At 38.5% G+C, this 27,589-nt stretch overlaps 2 long non-coding RNA genes across 4 annotated transcripts in view; one reads left to right on the plus strand and one right to left on the minus strand.

The window, feature by feature from the left end:
• Positions 1–27,589, plus strand: part of LOC134737143 (uncharacterized) — a 517,224-nt gene that overhangs the window by 381,243 nt on the left and 108,392 nt on the right. For 2 of the 3 annotated variants that reach the window (XR_010121777.1, XR_010121775.1), the window contains one exon: positions 20,674–20,825. This is a non-coding gene — a long non-coding RNA (uncharacterized lncRNA). Of the gene's footprint in view, positions 1–16,267; positions 16,333–20,673; positions 20,826–27,589 lie in introns of those variants that run through there. The other variant, XR_010121776.1, reaches the window with a different exon arrangement.
• LOC134737142 (uncharacterized) lies at positions 17,655–26,993 on the minus strand. The gene is made up of 3 exons (XR_010121774.1): positions 26,177–26,993; positions 25,154–25,221; positions 17,655–21,624 (listed from the first exon to the last, which is right to left on the minus strand). It is a non-coding gene; the product is annotated as an uncharacterized lncRNA (long non-coding RNA).

Raw genomic sequence — 27,589 nt, forward strand, 5'->3', positions numbered from 1 at the left:
AGAGAGGTGCTAAATCCACAAACCACATTGTCTTCATTCTTTTTTTCCAGTGAATAAAAAAGAAAAACAATTTAGTAGTTAGATGAACGGATTTTAAACTAAAATTTCAAAGAGCATTATTTTATTGTGTCTCTTATCTAAAGATCAGTCATTACATGACCCCTTTCCAAAGTTTAAGAAGTGTTTTATAGAAATGTGTCTGATTGAAAGCTTGGTACTCAATATAAAAACGTTTTTATCCTTCTGGTTGATGGAATGGAAGTAGTACTTGTAATAATGAGGCAGGAGAATAGGGTCTGAAGGCAGGCAACCTCAGGCTGATTCAAACTTACTTCCTAGAACTAAATCAAAAGGAAAACCTCAACTTTCCATGCCCAAGTAACAAAAGGACCAGAGGCTACTCCCTTTGCAACCCCCAGTTTTCTGTGTGGCAGATGAAAAACTAAAAGTACCTCCGATTGGTCCCTTCCCACAACCAATCAGGCTGACTGTGGGCCAAGTCTTCCTCGGTATAGAAGTATAACTTTGTGACTTCAGTTTAGCCTCTGATTGGTCGCTTTTCACAACCAATCAGACGTTTGGTTATGGTGTAACTTTGTAACTTTGCTTCGGGCTCTGATTGGTTCCCTACCTCAACCAATCAGACTGATTATGGGCCACTACTTCATTTACATAGGGGGTACACAAAGTAACCAATGGGACACCAATGGGACACCTCTAGAGAGTAAACCTCAGAAAACTCTGTAATTGGGCCCTTGAGCCTCTTGCTTGGGCCACTCCTACCCTGTGGAGTGTGTTTCCCTTTTCAATCAATCTCTGCTTTTATTGCTTCATTCTTTCCTTGCTTTCTTTATGCATTTTGTCCAATTCTTTGTTCAAGGTGCTAGGAACCTGGACATTCTCCACCTGGACATCATCTACCAAACAATAACTCATAAATTCTGGTTAAAAAGAGAAACAATTATGAATTTTGGTTACAGATAAATAATTAAAAAATAATTATTTTGTACTATTCTTGGTGACACATACGAGCCCTTTTTATATTATTTTTTCTTTCATCTGAAAATTTTGAGTAAAGGAGAGTTTTAAAAACTTCATTTATGGTTTGTGGCATAGTCACTGAGGTATTTGAGAAACACTTAAGAGACTGGGAATTGGTACACAAAAATATAATGATTCATTCATAAGAATCTGAGGAAGTTATCTTTCCCCCATATAGAGAGTGAGTAATTTAGTTACTCAAACCTTTTCATTTTGTTTGGACTATCTTAGGTCAGTGAAAGCATTATTAACTAGTTATCAGAGTCATGGTTTATTAGAAACGCCAGCTTGGGTGGGTTTTAGTAAAATTTGAGGTCATGCAGCTTTTCTTAGACCCAGAGAGGGAAACTGAGGGATCTACTATCACATGACAGCATGCTGAGAGGAAACTGTTTGAATTCCAACCTGCTCCTGCATATATGTGACTTCTGGCAAATTACTCATCTTTTTTTCGGATGACTTCCTTAGTTTTCTCAACTGTAAAATGAAAATATGTATAGTATTTTAAAGGACTGTTGTAAAGATTAGATTAGTTTAAAACTCTTAAGATGATTTCTGGCATATGGTAAACCCTCAGCATTAGTCTTTATTAACATGTAAGTCTAGTGAAACTGACATAATTAGGCAGTTTGTGCCATGAATGGCTTCACCTCGAGGAAAGCTAATGCAGAGAAACCTGATCTCACCAGCCAGATAAATGTGAGGCTGGTCTCCCAGGTCAGCCTGGATATTCACTGCTTGTGGTGGGCAGAATTCTAAGATGTCCCCCAAGATCTCTGTCCCTCTTGTTCAGAGCCTTTATAACCTCTTCCCCAAGAACACAGGTAGAATCTTTCATGTGATGGGTTATTACTCTCATAGTTAGGTTACTAATCAGTTGACTTTGTGTTAACCAAAACAGTGATTATCAAAGTGGGCTTGACATAATCAGTGAGCTTTATAAGGGACTGGGCCCTTCCTGGAGTTAAATAGATTTGAAATGTGAGAAGCTGCACTTAGAGGAAGCTGCATGGCAAGGAACTGAAGTAGTCTCCAGAAACTGAGAATAGTCCCTGGCTTGCAGTGAGCCACAAAATGGGAACCTCATTCCTACAGCCTCAAGGAACTGAATTCTTCCAACAGCTATGAGAGCTATAAGGGACTCTTAGCTCGAGAGGAGACCACATCCCAGGTGGTACCTTGATTTCATCCTTGTGGCACAGTAGGCAGAGAACCTGGGTAGATCTGCCTGGACTCCTGACCTACAGAACTACGAGATAATAAATTGCTGTTGCTTTAAACCACTACGTTTGTGGTTATTTATTATTATGCAGCAGTAGAAAATGAATACACTGTTAATGATCCAAAGTTGTACATCATTCCCCTGGCTTATCAGAGGCTGGGAGAGTAGATAGTAAAAGCATGTGATTATTATTTTGCTTTTAATCTGTCCCAGAAAGGGAAGCACAACTCAGGGAATTTTGTGGTCCCAGAGGATGGCTGTGTTCATTCTTATGACCCTCTGCAGGAAGATTACTGTCATCCCCAAATATCCTCTTCAGCAAAGTCCCTAGAAAAGACTTCTTAAATTTTGTCATCCTTTAGGCTTCTGCTTAATTGAAATAAAGAGAAACTTCCCCTAATCACTCAGTCTAATGTCCACCTCTCAGAGGCCCTTCATAGTGCTGGTCCGTGATTATCTTTCTTATTTGCTTTCTGGCTTGCTACTATGCTCTGATTTGAAAGTAAGAAACATGAAGGCAAGGACCTTGTTTATTTTGCTCACTGTTTTATCTCCAGAGCCAGTACAAGTGGCAGGCAATTAATGAACAATTGCTACATGAAAGTATAATAGAGAAAGGCAGCCAGTGCCAAAATTGCAAACACACGGCACTGTTATACACTCAAATACCCAGCATTCACACACAGCTCTATTAAAAGGTGTTTTGTTTTGTTTTGTTTTTTTTTTTTTTTTTTGAGACAGAGATTCGCTCTTGTTGCCCTGGCTGGAGTGCAATGGTGCGATCTCAGCTCAACACAACCTCTGCCTCCCAGATTCAAGCGATTCTCCTGCCTCAGCCTCCTGAGTAGCTGGGATTACAAGCATGTGCCACCATGCCTGGCTAATTTTGTATTTTTAGTAGAGACGGGTTTTCTCCATGTTGGTCAGGCTGGTCTTAGACTCCCAACCTCAGGTGACCTGCCTGCCTCAGCCTCTCAAAGTGCTGGGATTACAGGTATGAGCCACTTCACCTGGCCACAGCACTTTGTTCATATTCTTGTAATAAAATTTTTGATGCTAGTTTATGAGATTCTTGAGGACAGAGGTAATGTCTTCTTATCTTTGTACCTTTGTGCTAAACACAGTGATCAATGTGTAGTCAATGTTCAATAAATGTTTGTGGAATATGATGGCAATTGATAATTAAATGAAAAAATAAAATTATTCTCCACATGTATATATATGTGTATATATGTGTGTGTGTATATATATATATATATACATATTAGACTAAGTGTAATTCTTTTTTATTTTAAGAAATATACCAATTTTTAAACAACATCTTAACCCAGTGAAATCCATTTTGGGAGTCTGGCCTTCTGAACTGTGAGATAATAAACTTTTGTTATTTTAAGCCACTAAGTTTGTGGTTATTGGCTACAGCAATAAGAGACTGAGGCATAGGGGGAGGGACAGAGCTGTCTCAGGCAGATGTCTCCTCCTTACAGAGATCAGCTTGCATTGCAGGACATATTATATATTGGTTTTGGGTCCTGCCATTAACGGGAACTGTAGATTTTACCTTCAGTAAAGCTTTTCTCATCATCTCTCAGGCTTCCTCCTTAACCTTGTGCCTGCATGTGATATGGCAGAATAGAAAGAACATGGGCTTCAGAATCAGAGAAACATAAATTTAAATCCCAGTTCCACCACTTGTCAGTAACATGACCTGGGACAGCTAGCTCCACCTCTCTGGTCATGTTTCTTCATCTTACGTTCAGTATTGTTATAAGGGTTAGAAAGCAAAGAAATCATAACGATGAAGATAATGTTATAATTGATGACCAAAGCAGGCTTCCAAGGAGGCACTCACACTAGAGTTTTTCTGCTCTGAACATCCACAGGATTGCAAGGTGGCAGGGCCTGTGGAAAGCTGGGTTGTTTCTGTATATTCTGGGGAAAGAAGTTTGGTGCCACCAGGCTCAGTCCTGGAGTGAGGTAAAAGGCAGCAGAGACTGGCTAAGAACAGAAAAGAGGAGACAAATGAATGGCAAAGTGCAAGAAATTCTGTGATATGAACTTCCCTGGGACTTTCTAATCTTCAATAATTAGTTCTAAATTTATATGATCTCAACATGAGTGTGTTTTTTATGGGAAGTTTCATTGAAGCTTATTTTTAGAACCACTTTGATTTAGGATAAAACAGAGAGAAGATTCAGGCAGAAGGTAATTATGAGAGGGTATATATAGCCCCTAGAAATAAATAAAAACCAAGGAAGAACTTCGGACTTCCATCAATTGTGAGATTGAGCCGAGATTACCAAACTCCCTAAAAGATAAGGCCAGGGTCCTGCTAACAACTCCTTGCAGGAAAGCCTGGAAAATTATAGACAATCAAATGGTGAGGACTTCAATTTGGGTGGTGTTTTGTATGCTTTCTTCTCTCATTTGAACCATATTGACTTGCCAGTTTGCCTAGATAGAGATATGGAAAGAAGTTGATCTAACAGGAAAACAGTGGGGATGGCAGATGGTAATAACAATCAAGAGGTCCATTGCCCCTTCAGGACCCAGAATTTATTCCTTTTGTTCCCAATCACCCCTCTGCCCTCTAGTCCAGTGCTGTCTGCTGGGGAAGGCTTAACACAAGAGAGCAGGTGGCTTCATGGGCCTCTCATTTGGGTAATGAGTTGGAACATTTACCTAAAGCCAAGCCCGAGGAACTCCCAGCTGCTCCATACTGGAAGTTGACACACAGTAACATATATGCATATGTGTGTGTGTTGAGATGGTGGGGGGGATCATATTTTTGTAATAATCAACAAGCTTGTAACTGTTTCCTGCCTATGTTATAAACCAGGATAAGAGCTTCCTGGATCACTTGATCTCTTTTTGTGTTGGTAAAAATAATCGAGCCTGTCTTTAGGCAATTAGCCACCTCTTCAAGCCATCAACTTTATGCAAAATATCCAAGGAACTCCTCCTTGCCTTTTCTGAACTACTGTGGGAAATGATTGGAAGGAGACAGCCAAAGGCCAACAATATAGGGCGAGGCCCCTGGGCATCCTTCTCAGCTCTGGGGAAGGTTAATGAATTGTACTTGGGGAATAAAGAGAACTTTGACAACAGAGATTCTGACAGTTTCATAAGGCAGGAAATGTGGCCATTATCAACCCAGAGCTGGGTGTGCAAACACAATCTATGTGTTTATATACCTTCTCCTAATTTGTGGACATTGTTCAAATGGAAGAGGAAGAAAACACAAGAAGGAAATCCTCTTCCTTTTGGCAAGACAGACAGAAATTCACATGCTTGACCTGCATCTGTTGTCTCAAGGAACAAGTCACCTTCACTGTGTTGGGTGTCACAAAGAGAGTTTAAAAGACAGCATCATCACCATCAAATTATTCATTCAAAAGCCATTTATTGAGCACTGATTATAGAACAGGTGCCAAGGTTACAATGGTAAGCAAAAAGTGCTTGTCCTTCCTTTGCCTCATGGAGCTCCTCTTCTAGTCATTGTTGTGGTTCACCTTGTCATCATGCTCATTGCAAACACCACTACCATCTCCCTTTTTATCTTTTAGGGCAATTTAAAAAATTATGTGGCTGGGTGTGGTGGCTCATGCCTGTAATCCTAGCACTTTAGGAGGCCGAGGCAGGTGGATCACCTGAGGTCAGGAGTTCAACACCAGCCTGGACAACATGGCAAAATCCCGTCTCTACTAAAAATACAAAAAAATTAGCCAGGCGTGGTGGTGGGCACCTCTAATCTCAGCTACTCAGGAGGCTGAGGTAGGAGAATCGTTAGAACCCTGGGGGCAGATGTTGCAGTGAGCCGTGATTGCGCCGTTGCACACTATCCTGGGTGACAGAGCGAGACTCTGTCTCAAAAAAAAAAAAAAAAAAAATGTTTATGAAGCACCCAGGGACCAAAAAAAGGAACATAAAAATAAAATATTTAAAAAATTTAAAAAGCAAAAAAGAATTATCTGGAGATTTTATTAAAAGGCAAATTTTCAGGTATATTTGCCATGCTATGAATTAGAAAATCTTGAGGAGAGTCCCGGGACTCAATATTTTCAAAGTAATTCAGATAGTTCTGATGTACATATTTCATAGTTTATATTTTGCAAATATTGTCTTATAGCACTTTATACATTTTTGTCACATTCATTGTGTTCTGAATATCACAACAGTCCAATAAGGTAGATAGAATGGGAAGTATTACCTCCAATTTACTTATGAGGAAAATGAATGCATAAAACTATGCATTTATCCTAATTTAATATAACTGATGTCTAATTTGTTCAAGCCTCTGTTTTAGAAGTTGCAGAGAAGAATGAGATACTTAATGAGTTTGTATTAGGAGGGAAAAGCAATGTATACAATGTGTCAGATGCTTTGCATGCTATATTACTTGTAACTTACTCTAATATATATTAGTAATACATGCATATAAATGCATTATATTAGCCTGAATTTAAACCCTGAGGGTGATACATTTCTTCATTTACTAGTTTGTTCATTCACTTGTCTAATATTTATTGAGCACCAATTATGTGACTGGCATTGCTTTTGGTATTTTGAATGCAGTGGTATATAAAACACATTTTAAAAGCCTTCCTGGAGCTCATATTTTGGGGCAGAAACAGAGATCAGGAAATCACAGCATAGTGTGATTAGTTCATATTTGTAGGGGTATATCTAGGAGTCCACACTCTAGATAGAACAGTGAGAGTGCTTGGTAGCACTATCCATATCTACATCAGAGGGTTTGCTGATTAGCATAAGGATGCCAGCAATAATTCCTTGGTGAAATAAATGATATTCAAGATGTGTAGTTGACAAGAAACATTATAAGACAAGTCTACTCTTTCATGAATAAAGCAGATGACATTGACAAGCCCAGTAGCCTAACATCTTTGGCATAACTAGGTCTAGAATTCTATTTGATCATCTTTCTCCTCCAATTAATGGAGGTCTCTGTCATCTTATCTTTTTTTTTTTTTTTGAGATGGAGTCTCGCTCTGTCCCCCAGGCTGGAGTGCAGTGACACGATCTCAGCTCACTGCAAACTCCACCTCCCGTGTTCACGCCATTCTTTCGCCTCAGCCTCCTGAGTAGCTGGGACTACAGACACCCGCCACCACTCCCGGCTAATTTTTTTGTATTTTTAGTAGAGACGGGGTTTCACCATATTGGCCGGGCTGGTCTCGAACTCCTGACCTCGTGATCCTCCCACCTCGGCCTCCCAAAGTGCTGGGATTACAGGCGTAAGCCACCGTGCCAGGCCCATCTTATCTTACTGGATAATTTCCTGAACCTGTATGCACCTCAGAGTAAGGATTACATGCAAGGTGCTTATTGAAACAACTAAAAGGATAGAGAGGGAGAAATCACCAAGTTTCTGGGAATAGGCTGCATGACTATTTAGGACCTATTTGATAATAAATGTTTGTACAAGTGGCAGAATTCTTTCTGAGACTTGCTCTCCTCAAATAATCCCTTCCTCAAGTAAGATTGTTGGGGAGCAAATTCACAACCCCACCTGCCTGTTAATGTCACAGCCATTGTTTGCCAAAATAATCTGACAATTATGAGCAGACAAATTGACATACCAATTTGTAACAGACTGTGTCATTTAATCTCTTACAATAATAAGGTGGTGTAGACAATCTTATTATCTCCATTTTACATATTAGGCACTTCAGGTTTAAAGAGGTTAAATAATTTACCTGATGCTGTTATTAGATATTGAGTAGCAGAGCAAGAGTTTAAACTGGTTTGTTTCTAAAGCCTGTACTATTTCCACTTACCCATTCTGGTTTGAGAAGATCCTGGTGTCATAAAATCTATGTAAAACCATCTCTCAACAGTTCTCAGTGGCCTTGTGTTTCAGCTGGTCATTCTCTTTCACACCAGCCACATTCAACTTACCCTTGAGTTTCCTCTCCAACCTTCTGTCTATGAAGAGCCAATTTAAATTTCCCTTCTGGCAGAATTTCCCAGTAGTTGACAATCACTTTTTAATCTATGTTAAATCTCTTCTCCCTCAAGTAACTAACTGAAAAGTTTTTTCAGATGAAATAATAGTTTTTCTGTAGTTTTCTAATACTCCAGAGCACCTAGTATGATACAATACATGTAGAAAGCATATGATCTTTGTTGCCTCCATAGGTAAAATGGAACTGCGCAGCTTAGAACATACTGCCTGGCATATAATAGATACTTAGAGGTATTCACTCTTGAAATTAGACTTTTCACAGGATTCTGGATGATATCGTGGATGTCACTTTCAGTTTAGATGATCAGAACTAGAAAACCAGTGAGAATTCCTTTTGCAATTTAAAAGACTCATTCTAAATGGCTATTATTTACTTATTCTTTTAAATATAGGGCTTAAAGGTCTTGGAACAAGAGGTTCATTCTTAATATATAATGTACGTATCCAAAAATCTGAGTCAGCAATGAGGTTATCTGAGGCCAACCTGAGAAAATATTTGTGGAGGGAGGTCCTGGATAGTGTGAACAGAACTGAGATGGAATACAGAACATGGGGAAGGAAAAGGGTGCACGGAGCCAAAGCTTTACATATTAGATTTTCTCCACTGATTATAAACAAATTAGAAGAGAAGGTAGTGCATGCACCACATATTAAGTTCAAAACAGCCGTTTACTTACTTTGGAAACACAAAGCACATTTCACATCTTGACACTTCTTAATGATTAGTGTGCTGAATACCATTTGATGTCATTTAAAACAGACGGACTTTGCAATTATTGCTTAGTTACATGCAGACATGTGATAGAATCACAGCATTTAATATATGCATGCTCATGTATATAGCTATGTGTAACTTGTTTCCAAATCCAATACCAATCTGAACAATTTAACAGGGGATTTTGTTAATTTATGAATTTCTTTAAATTAATGTTCTATGGTGCAATACAAATTCATCAGTTTTAGGTATACGTATTTGAAAAGAATTAAATTATGAGAAATTGAGACTGTTGCCAAAATAAGAAATACAGTCATTCTGTGAACAAGTATGTATAATATAATTAGGAAAAATAACTCTATGAGCTTTATGCAAACTCAAAAGGTAGAAAAATCATTTCAATTAAAACTTAGGAAAGAAGTGCTTTTATGATACACATGTATATGGTAAATACCCTTAACATATTGAACTACAAGAAACAGCAATTTTATGATGAAAGCATTGGTTTTTAATGTGATATAGTCTTAGATATGGGTCCCTGTTCTACCAGTTCTAGCTGAATTTACTTTCTATTTCTGAGCTTTAGTTTTCTCCCCTTTAAACATGAGGGTAAGCATAACTGTTCCTATCTCAAAGAGTTGTTTGAATAAATGAGATAGTATACATTAAAATTCCCATCACACAAGTGGCATCCAGTAAAGGTTACTTACCTCCTCCTCTTTTCTTGCCTCTGTTGGTGTTTATTATGAATCTAGCCATATGTTATTCTATTTGGAAGGGCCATAAGATACATACAAGAGGATATAGGCAGGCATTCTCTTGTGTCTTTCATGCATTGTATGCAGAAAGTAGAGAGTGGAAATTTTGAAAAGTGCTGGTTGAGATATTCCCAATTTTTTCCTACTAGGCTATGGCCAGCAATTTAATTAGAGACGAGATCTCCAATTAGCCAAAAGAAAGTCAGATGACAAATTATTGCTATACTGAAAAGATACCTTGAATATAGGAAGTCCCCAAGGAGCCTTGATGGGCAGCAAGGAGGCAGGAGGAAGAACCAGGCACATGCTGAAGGCCAAGGCAGGGCAGGGAGCCAGGATGTGACAACAGAGTGAAAGGAACCAGCAAAGCACACCAGCAGGAGAGGAAGATTCCATTTGAATCCAAGCTACGTGACCCATCCAAGTCCTAAAGCTCATCAATGTTATGCACCTTCTCGGCATACCCAGGTGCCAAGCACAGGGCAGGTAAGGAGCGTCTTCAATGACATATTCTGATCTAATGAAGCAAGCACTGAACCAGGAGCCAAGAGACCCGGATTCAATCCCTCTTCCACTTAGAAGCTCTGTAATATGGAGCAAGTAAATTCCTTCAGTGCCCTCACTTGTAAAGCACTGATAATGTTGGCTGTCTTTCACAGGTAGTATGAGATCCAAAAAAAAGGGAACATGAAACAACACAGGTTAGTGGTCAACGACACAGACTGCCTGGATTCAAATCCAGATCCTGTACTTACAGCAGCACCCAATCTTGCCAAGTGTAGCTGTACCTCAGTGTGATCATCTGAAAAAATGGGATAATAAGATGCCTTTCTCATAGAGTTGTAGGCAATAAGTGATACTAGTAGTACATGTGAAGTGTTTACAACAGAGCCAGACAGAAGACATTCAGTAAATTTAATGTGAACTATGATTATTAATGAGAACATTAATAATCAAACATCACCTGTTTGTGAACAGGTGCTGTAGGAAGAAAACAGAACTTGGCCCCAGAATCAGACAGACTTAAGCTCTGATTCAAATTCCATAAATATGAGCTGGATGATTTGAAGGACATTCAACTTTTCTTAATAAATATATATATATATATATTTTTAAATTTGCAAACTAGGCATGTTAATTCACTTTACACTTTGTTCTTACAAAGATTTGAAATGGTCTATGTCAAGCAAATAAAATATGGTATATTTTCGATGAATGTAATTATGTACAGTTGTAGGGTGAGAGACACGTTTAGAAGGCATTGGTATTAGAACTGATATTATTGCAAGTTTTTTCCCAAGCAATGGATGACTTCTCAGATGCTAAGACTGTGACATTATTGAGTCAATGTGAACAAGGTGAGCCAGTGCAGCTGGAAAAGGCGAGAACCCTGTTAAAAACAAGCATAAATGCTTCTTCCTTTATAGACAACCCAATCAGAATAGACATTCAAACAATTCATCTGTCCCCTGTGGTTTACATTCATAGCGCATTTTGCCCAGCCCTCTCTCCTCTCTGGTCCCATGTGTTGGTGAGACCAATGAGAACAGTACAATGTCCTGGGACAGAAATGCCACAGGTAGCCTGAGGACATGAGCTCTTTGTCCTGTGGGTCTCAGACATCAACAATGCTGCCACTGTTCTCAGAAAGACTGGAATGTGGATGGAGGCCAGCTGGACCCAACTACCACAAAAGCAGACCAAAGAGTTGCAAAGGGGCCAGAAGGAAGGCTAGAAGATGGGTATTTGAGAATGCAGGTTGTGGTGCACTCTCACAGTGCTCTTCAAAGCACTGGGCTCTTCCCAGTTCAACACGTGCCAAATACCCAAAGGAGCAAGCAACATGCTTCTGATTCCCAGTAGAAAGTCATGGCTTAGAAGACCCGTGAAGGGGAAAATTACCTCAGCAATGACTAAGTTTCTCATTCATGGCAGGTGCTTTATACGTCGATCCCATTTGGTCCCCACAGCACCTGTGTCAAGTTTCAATCATCCCAATGATGAAGGTGCATTGTAACCCTTCAATCAATTTTCGTTATGATTATTGTTGTTGTCATCATTATTATTGGAAATGGAGAGAAAGAGACTCATGGCAGTTAACTCATTTGCCCAAATTTATACAGCTGGTTAGCGACAAAGCTAGGACTCAAACTAGTGGTTTATCCTTTGCATCAAAGCCTACAGCCTAAATGACTCATTAAACACCTTCCCTGAACCAATGGCTATATTAGGTGCATAAACAGAGATGAAATGGTTTGCTCTAAAAAACTTAAAGTCTAGTGAAATGTTTTGCAAACTCTGGGACATAGCCTTTGTAGTTCACTAAGCTACTCTGAAGTCATCACAAATGCATTTTTAATAATTTGTTAAAAAATTTAAGTATAGAATGCATATTACATACTAGTATTTGATGACACTTTTGTTTTAATCATATGTAAATATACATATATGTGTATGTATGTACCATATCATAATGTACAAAATATATCTTTTTTTTTTTTTTGAGACAGGGTCTGCTCTATCACGCAGGCTCTGTTGCCCAGGGAGAGTGCAGTGATGGCTGCACTGTAGCCTCAACCTAAAAAATAGCTCATAAAAATTGTGGTGAGAAACTTTTGGAAGCTATTAGTTTAGTGATTTTGCAAGCAAAAGACACAGAGATTTATGTGGGGAATTCCCTACTTGCTAACTCTTGTTCTCAGTCTCTTTACGGTATCTCAAGTGGAAGAGAAGGATTATAATGCCCAAGTCAATGGTTAGGACTTCATAAAGCAGAATTCTGTAATCCACAGTGAACATCTCAGTATACTACAAAATTCAATAGCATGATATGAATTAAGGTTTGAATTAAGCTGGAGTTAAGGTAATTTTTTTCATTCAACAAACATTCAACTAACATTTGTTTATCCTCCTCTGGGTACTAGGAGTATATTTTCTACTGTACTGGTACATTCTCTACTGTACTAGGTGCTGAAGAGAGGAGATTCAAAAGACAGATATATTATTGCCCTGTCCTCATAGAGCTCGCAAGTCCTTTCACAAATACGAATTGAACACCCTGTATGCACTAGAACCTGTGCAAGAATCCGGGAATATCAGAGTAATGCCAAACAATGTTGGAGTATGAGGATCACGAAAAAATATGTGCCCCTATATACATTTTTTTTTTTTTTTTTTGAGACAGAGTTTTACTCTTGTTGCTCAGGCTGGAGTGCAGTGGCACAATCTAGGTTCACTGCCACCTCCGCCTCCTGGATTCAAGTGATTTTCCTGCCTCAGCCTCCCTAGTAGCTGGGATTACAGGTGCCCACCACCACGACTGGTTAATTTTTTTGTATTTGTAGTAGAGACAGGGTTTCGCTATGTTGGGCAGGCTTGTCTCAAACTGCTGACCTTGTGATCCGCCCGACTTGGCCTCCCAAAGTGCTGGGATTACAGGCACTAGCCACCGCGCCTGGCCTATATATGTTTTAATATAAAGATTTAATTTTATTATTTTATTTTTAATTTATAAATCATGTATATTTATGGGATACAATGTGATGTTTTGATCTATGTATACATTATCAAAAGATTAAATCAACATATCCATCACCTCAATAATTTATCATTTTTGGTTGTGAGAATGTTAAAAATCTTTTTTAGTAATTTTGAAACATACAATACATTGTTATTAACTGCGGTCATCATGCAGTGCAATAGATTATTAAAATCTTTTCTCCAAGAAATAATATTTATTTCTCCAATAAATAAAACTTTGTACCCTTTAGTTAACAACATCTTCCTTTTCCCCATCCTTTCCCCTTTGCCCCAGCCTTTGGTAACCACCTGCCTATTCTCTGTTTCTAGGAGACTGACTTTTTCAGATTCCACATATAAGTGAGAGCATATAATATTTGTGTTCCTGTGCCTGGCTTATTTCCCTTAGTATAATGTTCTCCAGTTCCATCCATGCTGTCACAAATATTAGAACTTCCTTATTTTTAAAGACTGTATAGTATACCATTGTATATGTATACCATATTTTAAAAAATCCATTAATTTGTTGATAGATTAGACTGCTTCCATAACTTGGCTAGTGTGAAAAATGTTGAAATTAACATGAGAGTGCAGATGTGTCTTTGACATACTGATTTCAATTCTTTTGAATATTGATTTCAATTCTTTTGAATACACACCCATAAATGGGATTGTGGATTATATGGTCATTTTATTTTTAGTACTTTTTTTTTTTTTTTTAGGAAACTCCCATTTTCCAAACTTTTATGCTAATTTACATTCTCCCCAGCAATGTACAAGTGTTTGTTTCTCCACCTCCTCACCAACACTTTTCATGATTTGTCTTTTTAATAGCAACTGTCCTAACAGGTTTGCAGTAATATCTCATTGTGGTTTTATTGCTTTTCCCTCATGATGATAGAAATTGAGTATTTTTCATATACTTATTGGCCATTCATCTGGCGTATTATTATGTTTGTAATTTTTTTAAGAACATTAAAATCATTGAAGAATATTGAAGTCTAAAAGTAGGTGTACTAAAATTCAATACATTATTTTAAGATTAAATATTTTATTTATACCCAAAATAAACTTATTTTAATTTTAATTTCCTGTTTTGTTGATGAGAAAACTCACCAACATATTCAAAATCAACTTCTTGCTTATCTCGTTTTCATCTGGGGAAATTGCTATGTTTAACAATTTCTCTTGACCAAATGAAATGGTCTTACATAATGATTAATACAAATCCAGTCTTATTTAAAATATTATGTTCACAATGGAATGTTTGCACTAATTTCAATTTTTTTTTTTTTTTTTTTTTTTTTTTTTTTTTTTTTTTTTTTGAGACGGAGTCTTGCTCTGTCACCCAGGCTGGAGTACAGTGGTGCCATCTGGGCTCACTGCAAGTTCCACCTCCTGGGTTCAGGCCCATTCTGCTGCCTCAGCCTCCTGAGTAGCTGGGACTGCAGGCGCCTGCCACCACGCCCAGCTAATTTTTGTATTTTCAGTGGAGACGGGGTTTCACCGTGTTAGCCAGGATGGTCACGATCTCCTGACCTTGTGATCCGCCCACCTCGGCTTCCCAAAGTGCTGGGATTACAGGCATAAGCCACCGTGCCCAGCCACTAATTTCGATTTTTAAAAGCACTGCACTAAAATATTATTTATCTTGGTTGTTTATGTTTTTTGCTTCCCCTACACTCTCACTGAATTTTGCAGCCAGTCAGGTGCTTCGCTCACCTCACCCTTAGTCCCAGCACTGAAGAAAAACATCAGCAAAATAAGACAGAGCCTTTGTTCTCCAGCTTTTATAATCCAATGGGAGGTCAAAGTAAGTAGACGCATACTAGCTAACATAAATGCTCTTCTAAGTACACTACATAAATTAATTCATTTAATTCTTCCAGCAATTTTATGAGGCATATACTACTTATAATTCCTGTTTTACCAAAAAAAAAAAATAATAAAGAAAAAAAGAAAGAAAGAAAATTTAGGGACAGAGCAATTAAGAAACAAACTCAAAGTCTAAGAGACTATGCCTGTAATTGAACCCAGACAGCCTGGTTCCAATCCTGAAAAATCAACCACTGAGTAGTCTCTAGATTAAGACAGGTGGTTGTAGTTTTTTATTTAAAGGATCATCAGCTCAGCTGGAGAAACAAAAAGAGAACATGATATTACATCATATAGGACTTTAAAACCAACTTAACAATAATAATTATAATAATTAACACTTTGGGTAATCTGCCCCCAGATAGTTCTCCTAAAAATGTGATCTTCCTTCCCTGAGCTATATGCTTTTCATTCCCAAGGAGGATAATAGTAATTCTCTCTACCAGTGCTTAAATTAAATCAGAGAATTTCCTTAAGATGAATTTGCACTCACAAATTGACATCTTTTGCACAGTAATTAGCCACACGGAGACCTACTACGCTGAATCTATGTCTCTGAATATTGCGTCTTACTCATTCTTTGAACAAATATTTATTAAGCACCTACTGTGAGCCAATTTTGTTTTTAAAGAAAATATAAAATATCTTTAAAGCATCAATCCACAAGTCTGTTTTACTCTGAATTCTTTTGGAGGCATCCCTGAGGAGGAAGCAGTACTAATGCATAAAGCTATATCTTCAAATATAAAACTATATATAACACACATCTGCATGACGGCTTATGGGTTACAATGTGTTTTCATGTACATTATTTCATTTGCTATTTATCCTCTATAATGTCTCAGGAGATAAGTAAAATTAAAATAACACTAATTTAAAACACTCTAATTAAAGGAGCCTAAAATGGTAAGCACTAGCAATAGATAAACTCTAATTGTTGCCCCCACTGAGGAAGAGAGTTTGAAAAAATAGGTCATACATAATGGTTTTCCCTGTAGGGAAGGAAAATAAAATGCTGAAGCCCTGCCACTAACCGCTAACCACTTGGGTGGTATCAGGTTAAATCATTAAGCTCTGTATTTTAGTTTCATTACCAATATAGTGAGTTTTCAGTCACATGCCAGTTTATCTATCTCCTAGAGTGAGATGAGTCCCTCAAGTACAGAGATTGTTCATCTTTTCATCTCTGCAGTTCCCATGCCCAGTACAGGTCCTGGTATGTAAAGGGCACCCAACATGTATGTTGAATAGATGGATGGATGGATGGATGGATGGATGGATGGATGGATGGATGGATAAATGGATCAGTAGATGGATCAGTAGATGGATCAATGGGTGGATGAATAAGTGACTAATTGAACTGGTTTTGTCTACCCTTTTGGACCTTGAATGTGTATCACTCACCCATCACTTGAATCCAGTGGTGGGTGCTAGCTCAACTATGGCATTTGCCCAGGGTCTTTGCACTTGCTGTGGAAGAGATATGCTCTTGTATGAATTATTTACCTTCTTCATTCTACTTGCCATTTGGATTCCACATCAAATATGTTTTCTTCAGAGGTTTTTTCCCTGATCACCTCTTAATGTTGCCTGCTTAGTCCTGTTTTATCAGTTACCCTGCTTTACTATCTTCAGAGCTCTTAGCACTCTTTGAATGATATTAACTTTTGCTAATTTACATATATGTTCCTTGCTTTCCCCATTGAATGCAAGTTTCATTAGGCCAGGGAATTAGTTTCTCTTATCCACTACTGAACCCTCAGTTTATAATATAGTAATGGTACTTAGTAGCACATAATAAATTATTGTTACATGAATGAACAAATTAGCCTCAATCACTCTTTCAGGTACTGATATGACCTAATATTCCTGCTTTAAAAATTATTTTCTGGTAATTGGACCTGGTAATTGGCCTTATAATCTTGGTTGCAACATTTTCTCCAGGTCTACTTTCCCATCTTAGAACCCTTGAACTTTCTCACCCATCTTCTCCAGTGCAAGTCCATAACCCATAACTCCCAAAACTCTAAAAATAAAATAATTTCTTCCTCCTTCCTCTTTCCCATGAAACTTTCATTGATCAGGCTTATTCCTAGATTTCCTCTTATGAGAGGATCTAGAAATGGATGGATGTACGGATGAATGGATAAATGAATGATGAATTCATTTATCAATTGATGAATGATGAATTCATTTATCAATTGATAAATGAATGATGAATTTAAAAATACCGTCAAGGTTTATGACAGTTTTCACCAGTTGAGTACTTGTAAAAATTCTTTTGTTTTCTCTACAAAGCTTTCTCCAGTGAAAGAGAATTGCCATTATTCCAGGACCCTACTACTACTCTTACAAAAACCCATTTTGAGTTTGGAAAAAATTGACTAATTAAGATAAAATATTTAAAGCTGCAACTGAAAATCAAAACAAACATCAACTTTATTACTTAAAAAAATGGATTGGAGGATGTGATATAGATGTATTATGTCAATAAGCTTTGTTCCAATTATCTACTGCTACATAACAGCCACCCAAAAATTAATTACTTAGCAACAGTCATTTATTTCACTCATGAATATCCAACTTGGGCAGAGCTTAGTAGGGACAGCTTGTGTCTGCTTCATGTGGCATCAGCTGGGATGGCTCCATCAGGCAGGAGGATCGATGTTCAAGGTGGCTTACGCACATGATCAGCAGGTTTGTTGGTAGGCTAGTTCTGGCTGCTACTGAGCCTAGCTGAGGGGATCAGCTGGAAGCCTTGCATCCTCTCCGTGGGCTACTTGAGCTTTCTTGCAACCTAGAGCAATATTACAAGAGCAAACATTCCAAGAGAATAAGGAGGATGTGCATACCATTTTTATGCCGTAGTCTTGGAAGTAACAATATTATCACTTTTGCCATACTCTATAGATCAAAATTGTCACATACTCTACTGCCTAGATTCAAGGTTAGGGAAAAGAGACTACATTTATTTATTTATTATTATTTTTCTTTTTCTTGTTTGCCCTCAGCCAGTGAAAGTCGAGAAAGAGACTCCATTACTTGACGGAAGAATGATAAGGTTCTAAAGAGTCTGTGAGACGGGTGGTATTGTTGGAACCATCTTCAGAAAATAAAATATGCCACAGGCTTCCCAATACTGAGTTCCAGAGTTAGAGGGACATACTCTTCTTGTCATAGGCAGCTCTGGTAAACCCACACTGATGCCTGCCCCTGTAAAACTTAGGGCATAGAGCAACTGATGGGAGAGAAAGGTTACACTGAACTGAATTCTAAAACCCAATCTTAGCCAATTAAACACAAAGAATCATCTGCTAGAGTTTCTAAGAGAGAGAAGAATACTGTTTTACACAGGATTTGATGGTGTGAAGATGTGAGGTTTATACTTATTTCAGATATTTTGTCAACATTAGAAGAAATAGCTAAGGAATAATGTCATCACACAGAGGAGTCAGAGACAAGAGATAATCCTAGTGGCATTATTCAACTGAATCAAATGTTTAAAGTTGGATGCAACATTGGACTTTTAATTTACGTGAGCCAATACATTCCCTGTTATTAATATTTGCAAGCCATTGTAAGTCAGAATTTCATTCATTTACTACCTATCCTCCTACACTCTGCATGCCACTAGGAGAGTATCTCATAATGACCAACACTATAGATGATAATGATATATACATCTTGGAAATTCTCTGTCTGTTCCTTTCTTACTTCAGCAACATATGGTTTGGACCTGGGCAAGTTCTCCCCAAGACTTTTCCAGTTGCCTCTCCTTCGGTGGGCTTTCCTACTTATTTACAGTGTCTCCTACCTCCAACCCATTCCCCATCCCCACCATTCGGCAACCCTCTCACCAATACCCACATCTTCTCTGATCTGATCACTCACATCCTTTTATCAGTTCTCCCATTTCCCACTTCTTTAAGTACAGAGTTCTCAATCTTGTCTCTTAAGCCTCTTCTTTTACCTTTCTAGATTTAAATCCCATGAACTCGATAATCCATCCCAACTTTATGACTCAGTTCTCTGACAAGAATGCATCTTTTTTTCCTCATTTCTCAACTTTGTTCTTGCTATTCCTTCTATAATATATTAAAGATGGCCACAGATCCCTTGCTATTTCTTTCATCAAGAGGGGCAGTCTGTATATCTAGCACAAAGAAAGGATAAATATTTAAGGTGATGGACATCCTAAGTATACTGATTTGATCTTTACAAATTATATAAATGTATTAAATTACCACATGTAACCTCCCAAAAAAGAGTCTGAACCTTTTTTTTTAAACCTGGGTTGGTCTTGGGGACATGACTGATCAACAGAATGCAGCCGAAGTGACATTCTGGGATTTCCAAGACTAGGTCACCAGAAGCCTTAAAACTTCTTCCTGGGTTTCTTAGAATATATGTTCTCTTTGTTAACTGGGTTTCTTGGAATGAATGATTTTTCTTGGAACACTTTCGAATCCCAGCCACTGGAATTCATGCTGTCAAAAAGTCCATGCCAGCCATGTAGAGTAGATACAAGATGAAATAAATGCTTGACCAGCCTTCAGCTGTGCTATCCATTATGAAAAAGGCACCAGATGTGTGAGTGAAGCCACCTTGGAACCCTCAGATCAGCCCACCTGCAAGCTGAGTACCACTGAATGCAAGCTGAGTACCACTGAGTTACCTTGCTTGATGTTCCTTGGAACACAAGAAGAAAGCAGCCAAGCTCTACCTAAATTCTAGATGCACCCAGTAGAGCATCTGTGGCCACTGTAGTTAAGGTGAAAAGGAAAAAGAAATTAATTCTAGATCCATCTTAAAATGTTTATGCACACAAAAGAGATATCTTGAAATGGTTACTTTTTAAGTCACTGAGTTTTAAAAATAATTTGAATATAGTAATAGATAACTAGAACACTCTTCATCAAAGTAGGGCTAGGTTCACTAGAAAAATCATAAGAAAATCTTACCTCTCTCTTCTACCTGAATTTAAAAGACTTTTGGACAAGAATATATCATTGCAGTTTGATGGTGCTAGACAGGTTTAAGGAATATTTCAAGCATATGATCCTTTTATGTATCTTGTTATAGTTGAATTGTAGAGTTGGCAAGGTGTGGGCAAAAGAACATTATTGCAATGGTGGTAATATGAGGAAATGATGATATCACATTAGAAGTCCAGGAGCAAGTAAGAATGTACAGTAACTCTGTACTTAAAGAAGTGGGAAATGACCCTGCTTCTAAAAGCTCATTTCTTAAAATGTAAAAGAAAATTAGCATTGCTTATTCTTCATGATAAACATTTTAAAATTATATTTTGCAATGAAGATTATTTCTATCTCCCCCTCTCTCTATTTTTTTCTCTCACATTCCCCCGATCCCTGCAATAAAAAAAAAAAAAAAAATAGGGGATTATTAAGTGTTCTGAGTTTTTCTGTTTAGCCAAATTCTGTCTGGTGTTTGTAATTTGCAACTGATTATGAAGTTTTACATATTAAAATAAAGAACAACTTTGTCATATTTGAAAGAAGGCCAAGGTTACATCATCCATTTATTTTGACATTAGACACAATCAGCCCAATGAAGGAGAAGGAGGAAAAGGAGGAGAAGAAGAAAAGAAAAAGAAAGAAAGAGAGAGGAAGAGGAAGATGATCAGAGTGGAAATGTGGCCAGGCGCGGTGTCTCATGCCTGTAATCCCAGCACTTTGGGAGGCTGAGGTGAGCGGATCACGTATTTATATACCTCCTATGGCATATACCTCTCTGCATTTTTATAATTGCCATTTATATAAGTTTCTAAGTTCCTATAGTATTGTCCTTCAAGGCAAAAATCCTGGTATTATCTTCTTGATATTCTTAGGGCCTAATGTTACCAAAATGCCAGGGCTTTGGTCTTGGTCCTGTTGCTTGATGCATGGAGAGCTAGGCCCTGAGACGAGAGGTGTCAGGTAAGAAGGCTTTATCTGGGTGCTGCAGTGAGGGAGACAGGAGATGAATCTCAAACCTGCCTGACTAAAATTGGGGGTTTATATAGCAGAGAAGGAACGTAGCTACAAGCAGGAAGGAATTCGGGAGTGGTAAGGAAGCAATCATGATGAATGAGGGGTCTGAGCTCTCATTATCTGGATGTGGTGATCTGATGAGTTTCAGTCCCTTGCCTGAGGGTCAGTTTCCTGAGAAGAGAATTCAGATGGGGCAAATAAAAGTTTCAAATTTTAAGATCAAGAGAGTAAATTTCTATATTCAAAAAACCCATAAACATTATTTCTATGGAGCAATTGGGCTGGTTTCACTAGCACAGTGCTTGGATATCTTCAGTGCATAACTGAGTAAATAACTGCTCAGTAAATAACTGCTGAATTAAAGGAAGGTAGCGATGATGGCAGTGTCTGTGGAAGTGGTGCTGGTTAGGAGCCACGATGGTAGTTTTTGGTAGGAATGTTACTGAGGGTGGTGATGATGATACTGATGATAGAGGTAGTCCTACTGATGTTGGTGAGGTTGGTATTGTTGAGTCCTAAATGAGAGAAAAGAGCACTAAGTTATCTAGGAGAAATATCATTTTGATAATGAAGGAAAACATGGTGGTAACCCTGATTGCCAGTCTATGCAACAGTTAGCAGGAGAAAATAGCAGATTTTCTCTGATAGCTTTGGGATCTGATGAATAAATAGCAGAGGCTACTGGGAGAAATTTTATCAGCCTCTGGAGAGTCCTTCTAGCTGGCTACCTAAATGCCTCTTCGCTCCAGGACTTAGGTTTTTGAAGGAATTGAGCAATGAATATGAAAGAAGAGGGATAAATAGTCACACCCAGAGTGATTTCCCGTTTCTCATTGTCTCATGCAAAGAAAAGACATTCTTTAGAAGGGATCCTTCCAAAGAAAACGTCCTGAGCACCTAAGTATCCTGCTTGTGGATCCCCAACAGCCAGCACGCTGACTCACTGATATTTGTGCAGCTCCCATGTGCCAGTGAATTATAATGAGAATATTCTGGGCAATCAAATTACTGGAGCTGAAGGGGGTGGTGAAGTAGGGATTGCCCACATAGGTCACTTTCTAGAAAGCAGGTTCCAAAAATGTCTTTCTGTGCACTGAGAATTGGATCTCACCATTCCAACAGAGGATATTTTCTGCCCGTAACATACATAGACTGAAGGAATTAAAATGCAATGAGTTTAGCTGAAAGCTTACTGTACTTAAATCCACAAAAATTAGGTACTTTTCAACTTATTTACCCTGCACTGTATTTACACCATTTCCCTCCTGCCTTTGTTCTGTAAATAACCATTCCAAAATCTAAACTGCCTATCGAACAACAAAGCAATGATTCAGTTAATAATTATAAACCTTAACAATTCAGCATGCACCCACTTATAGAAGAACTAGATATCACTTGCCTGAAATATTTGACAGTCATACAAGAAAGCAATGGGCTACTTAAACAACGCAGTCATGTTGGGAGCTGTTGGGGAAGGGGTAAGGGCGGGGAGGATTGTTTTTGAATGTAACTTCATCTACGTGGTTCCAATGGATTCTTTCCCACACAAGATCAAGCCTACATCTCACAGGGCTATTAGGTCTGTATACTTCCTTGTGCTCTGCTCCAAGAATTAGTGAGTCATGTTTTAAGCACAAATTCTTAACATAGGTGCTACCAGGGAACAAAGGAAAACAAAATGCCTCATTCTTTTATTCATCTTTTGAAAGGAAACTCATGGCGGAAACATTTGTATAACATTCCATTTATATAACCTGAGAAATATCAGCTGAAGGAAAGAACAGTACAGCTGAGGAAGGGGACTGTGGTGTTTTCTTTCCACAAGCCCATGCCCCTCCTAAACTATTAGTTCCTAATGTGTTTCACAGCTCTTGGGCCAGCAAGGAAATGTGAGGGCACATCATGTGAGGCAGAGAGGTGGAGGGGAGCACATCAGGAGAGCCCAAATGCTCCAGCAGGTATTAGGAAATGCTTCAGTAGAGTGTTTGCAAGCATGGGCTGCAGAGTCAGGCAGATCACTGGCTGTGTGACCCTGGGCAGGTGGCTGAACGTCTCTGTGCCCTAGCATCATTGTTAGGAAGAACGAGGATAACAAAAAAAAAACATACCCCATGGACTATAGAAAACCATGTCTGATACATAAACCAAGTTCAACAAAGCCCCTTGGGTCCAATTCTGGTTTCTTCTCTTGGACCTGTCATTTTGCTCCTCTTAGTTTTGGTCTCCTCATCTTTCTCTGAATCTTTTATACTTGAGATTGATGGAAAACTTACAGAAATGTTCTGAAAGTGGAAAAATGTCATTACGACCTAGCCATAGCTCACACATGAATCCTCAGTGTGAACCAAGAATCAACCACTTGTGATCAGAAAAGCGAAAGGAGGAAGAATACAAGTCTTTCCAGCTCTTTATTGCCCATGCATCTTGGATATGTTGAAAAACCTTTATTGACTATCTTCAAGTCAGTTTATTAATGCTCTAATATTTTTTATTTCTGTCATAGTATGCATATGATGTATTAGACAGGGCTCTGCGTACAGATGGGCAGGGTTTAAATGACAGATTTAAGGCAGTGGCTCACACCTGTAATCCCAGCACTTTGGGAGGCCAAGACAGACAGATCACTTGAGGTCAGGAGTCCGAGACCAGCCTGGCCAACATGGCAAAACACTCTCTCTACTAATAATACAAAAATTAGCTGGGCTTGGTGGCACCCACCTGTAATCCCAGCTACTCAGGAGGCTGAGGCACAAGAATTGTTTAAACCTGGCAGGCGGAGGTTGCAGTGAGCTGAGATCACACCACTGCACTCCAGCCTGGGGTGACAGAGTAAAACTGTCAATCAATCAATCAATCAATCAATAACAGATGTTCTCCTATGTGCCCTGGAGCAAGTGAATTGAACCCTGGTTTTTCCTGCAGCAGGCTTACCAAGGTTAATTGTGTTCATTGGTCTTTTCAGAGAACCAGCTTTTGCTCCTCTTTATCCTTTTTACTATGTTGTTTTCTATATCACAAATTTCATCTTTTGCATTGTCAATTCCCATGTATTCCCTCATGATTTACTTTGTATTTTTCCCTAGATTCTTAACAAAAATTATTTATTTTCAATGATAAAATAATAAAGGCATTTAGGCTATACATTTTTCTATAATAACAGATTATTTCTAATAGGTTTTGACAACAAGTAATCGTCTTTTCACTGATTCCTAGATAGGATTTCATTTCTATTTTTATTTTTTTCTTGGCTCTCAGGCTTATATTAAAGAACATTCCATATTCATACTTTCCCAGTGGTTAAACTTTTAAAAATTCTATTTACTTTGCTTTTCTATTTGTAGGGCATATGAACTATGGCCCTAGATTCCTAAATTTACTGAATTATAGTCAGAAAAGGGCAACTTAAAAAATCTGTATTTGGGGAAAAATCATTATTATTTTTAGAGACAGGGTCTTGCTCTGTCACCTGGGCTGGAGTGCAGTGGTGCAATCATAGCTCACTGTAGCCTCAAACTCCTGGGCTCATGTGATCCTCCCACCTCAACCTTCCCAGTAACTAGGACTACAGATGCATGCCACCACATCTGGCCAACTTTTAAAGTTTTTGGAGAGATGGGGGTCTCACTGTGTTTCCCAGGCTGGTTTCAAACCCCTGGCCTCAAGTAATTCTCCCACCTTGGCCTCCCTAAAAATGCTGAGATTACAGGCGTGCTCCCAGAGTGCTGAGATTACAGGTGTGAGGCACTGCTTTTGGCCCAGGGTAGTTTTTAAAGTTATTTTTTTATTGTGATCAAATACTGCATTTTAAAAATTGTTACTTAGATGTAAGAGAAGAGTTAATATCCTCTCTGTGTAGTTCCTTACATATACAAAAGCAAGCTTATTTAAATTACTCAAGTATATCTTTTGGAAATATCTGTCAAGTTTTTCAATCATATTCTGAGACAGGTGAAACTGTTTTATCTTGCATTTCTGAATTGTTCATCTTGCTGTTACACAATAAGACACTGATTAGATGCTTTAGGTTTTGAATTTTTTCCTTACCTGATTGACCAACTCTCTAAGTCTCAGTTTCTCCATCCATAAAATAGAAGTAATAGAAGTAATAATGCCTGTATGTAGAGTTGTAAAAATATACAATGAGAAAAATAACCTATTTTACTTATCTACCTTGCAGTCCTTAAGCTAATTATCTCTTAGTCCCAAGAATAAAATCTTGGGATTGGGAAAAGGCTTCTTAATTTCTATTCAGGGGCCTCATATCATTGAGATTCTTCTCTCCTATTAACTACCAGGCTATGGATTTGAAAGAATCTCAGTTAGAAATATAATAGCATCATTCTGGACAGAAGAATGAAAAACTAGTGTTCTAAACTGGATCAAAGGGTGTCTTGTGAAATAATGCAGTCATTGTTCTCTATAATTTTGCTCCAATAGGTCAAGGATATACTAGTATATCAGGGGTAGCTATGGATCCTGGGATTTCCCCTTTACCACAAAGGAGATGATGTAGGTGTGAAATTCCAGGCACCTTGCCCATCTTTTGTAATCCATTCTTCTTTTTTTCTCTCTACCGGTTGCTTCAGATTCTAACTCTACAGCCCACCTGGCTTAGAGTGCTGATGCCTTCTCAAGGCTTCCTCACTAAACTTCCTAGAAGCTATTTTCCAAGGAAGGTAGAGTCATTGTTCTGGAAAGCTAACTAAACTACATTCAATGCTTATCAATATCAGAGAATTCATTTTGGGTGACTCACTCAACATATTAACTTTCACATTTTAAATGATATGCTTTTACTCATTAAATATACACAAAGCTTTCTCTCTCTCTCCTCTTTCTCCCAGAAGTGTTTGTGAAATGCTTTCTTTTTCCTGTATGTTTAAATACTTCTACAAAGTCATGTCTTTTACAAAAGAGAGATGTTAGTAGCAAAAGGTACAACATTTGCTAAACAGTTCAGGTGGCATCTACAAACACCATCACCCTGAGTTTTCACAAACAGCCTGAGAGAAGATGTCATGTTCACTTTTCTGAAGATGAAACAGAGGCTCAGAGGAATCAGCTTACCGAAGGTCTCTCACAGCTGGCAGATCGAAGAGTCTAAACCGTTTCTGTTAGGCTCAAGGTCCATGTTCCATTTGGTTATGCTCTCCTCCCACAAAACTCCCTTAGGTTTTGGAAACTGAAAAAACGTATGTGGAGTGATTGCTTGAGGTTCCTCTAGTTAGAACTGATCAGTTGAGCCACATCTACAGCAATATTAGAGAGGGAGGAAACCCATGAGTCCTCAAATCTTTTTTAAGAGAATCACTGATGGTCTTGAATGCTTAGATGGTCCATATGGACATTTGGTGCTTTTTTTGTTTGGCGTAAGTGAAGCAGCATCATTATCTGGGGTAAATACCCAGGGTTCATCATCTTGTGCCAAGAAGATTAAGGACACAGACCACACGAGGAGTGAGTTTAGGAGCAGAGGTTTAATAGGCAAAAGAAAGAGAAAGGAGACCAGTTCTCTCCCTTGTGAGAGAGAGGAGCTCCCAAAAGGGAAAAAAAACACCCCTTGGTGGACTGCACCAGAATTTATAGGCAGGCTTAAGGAGGTGGTGTCTGATTTACGTAAGACTCACAGATTGGTTCAACCAGGCGTGATGTTTACATAGTGCAGAGGGAAAGGCTGGTTGCCCCACCCTAATATTATTATGTAAATGGAGTCTTTGCCTGGCAGGGGCCATATTGTCTGCTCCTTACTGTACACATGGTTTGGCAAAGAGAAGGGAAGATGGAGCCACTATTTTGAACATGCCTAGTCCCAGGTAGCCTTTTCCTGTCGGCACAACTGCTGGCATTCACCCGTGCAAGCTTCCAGCTTGCTTATCGATGTCTGCAGCTTAATTATACAGGCTGCTCTTTGTTAGAAAAGAAAATGATTTGGGGGCTGCTTTTCATTAAAAGGAAAACTTTACCAAGGACTCCTGTAGCCTCACTATCTGCCTAAGTAATTTCTTCTTAACTCCTATATCATGAGGATTGACATTCTTCAGAGGTAAGGTGTTATGCTGCAAGTTCGTATTATTTGGCAAATTGATGGGAAGATGTTACAGTAAATAGTCTCCAAAGATGATGCCATGAATTATTTTCCTCTATGCACATGATAGTCTGCCCACCAAAATTTATAATCTGCTTCTTATTCTCTTAAACCCGGAGTGGACATTTGACTTGGCTTGATGAGTAAAATATAGCAGAAATGATGCTATGCCAGTTCCAGGTTTATCCTTTAAGAAGTCTGGCAGTTTCTGCTTTCATTCTTAAAGTCAGCCACCATCTAAGAAATCTGATTAACCTGAGACAACCATGCTGTGAAAAAAAACAAACCAGCCACATGGAGGGGCCACATGGAAGAGAATGAGGCGCTGACCATGTGAAGGAAGTCTTCTCAGATCTTCCATCCCAGCCCAGACATCAGCTGGATACAGCTAAAGG

The sequence above is a fragment of the Symphalangus syndactylus genome, chromosome 7 (assembly GCF_028878055.3).
Source record: "Symphalangus syndactylus isolate Jambi chromosome 7, NHGRI_mSymSyn1-v2.1_pri, whole genome shotgun sequence".
NCBI lineage: Eukaryota > Metazoa > Chordata > Mammalia > Primates > Hylobatidae > Symphalangus > Symphalangus syndactylus.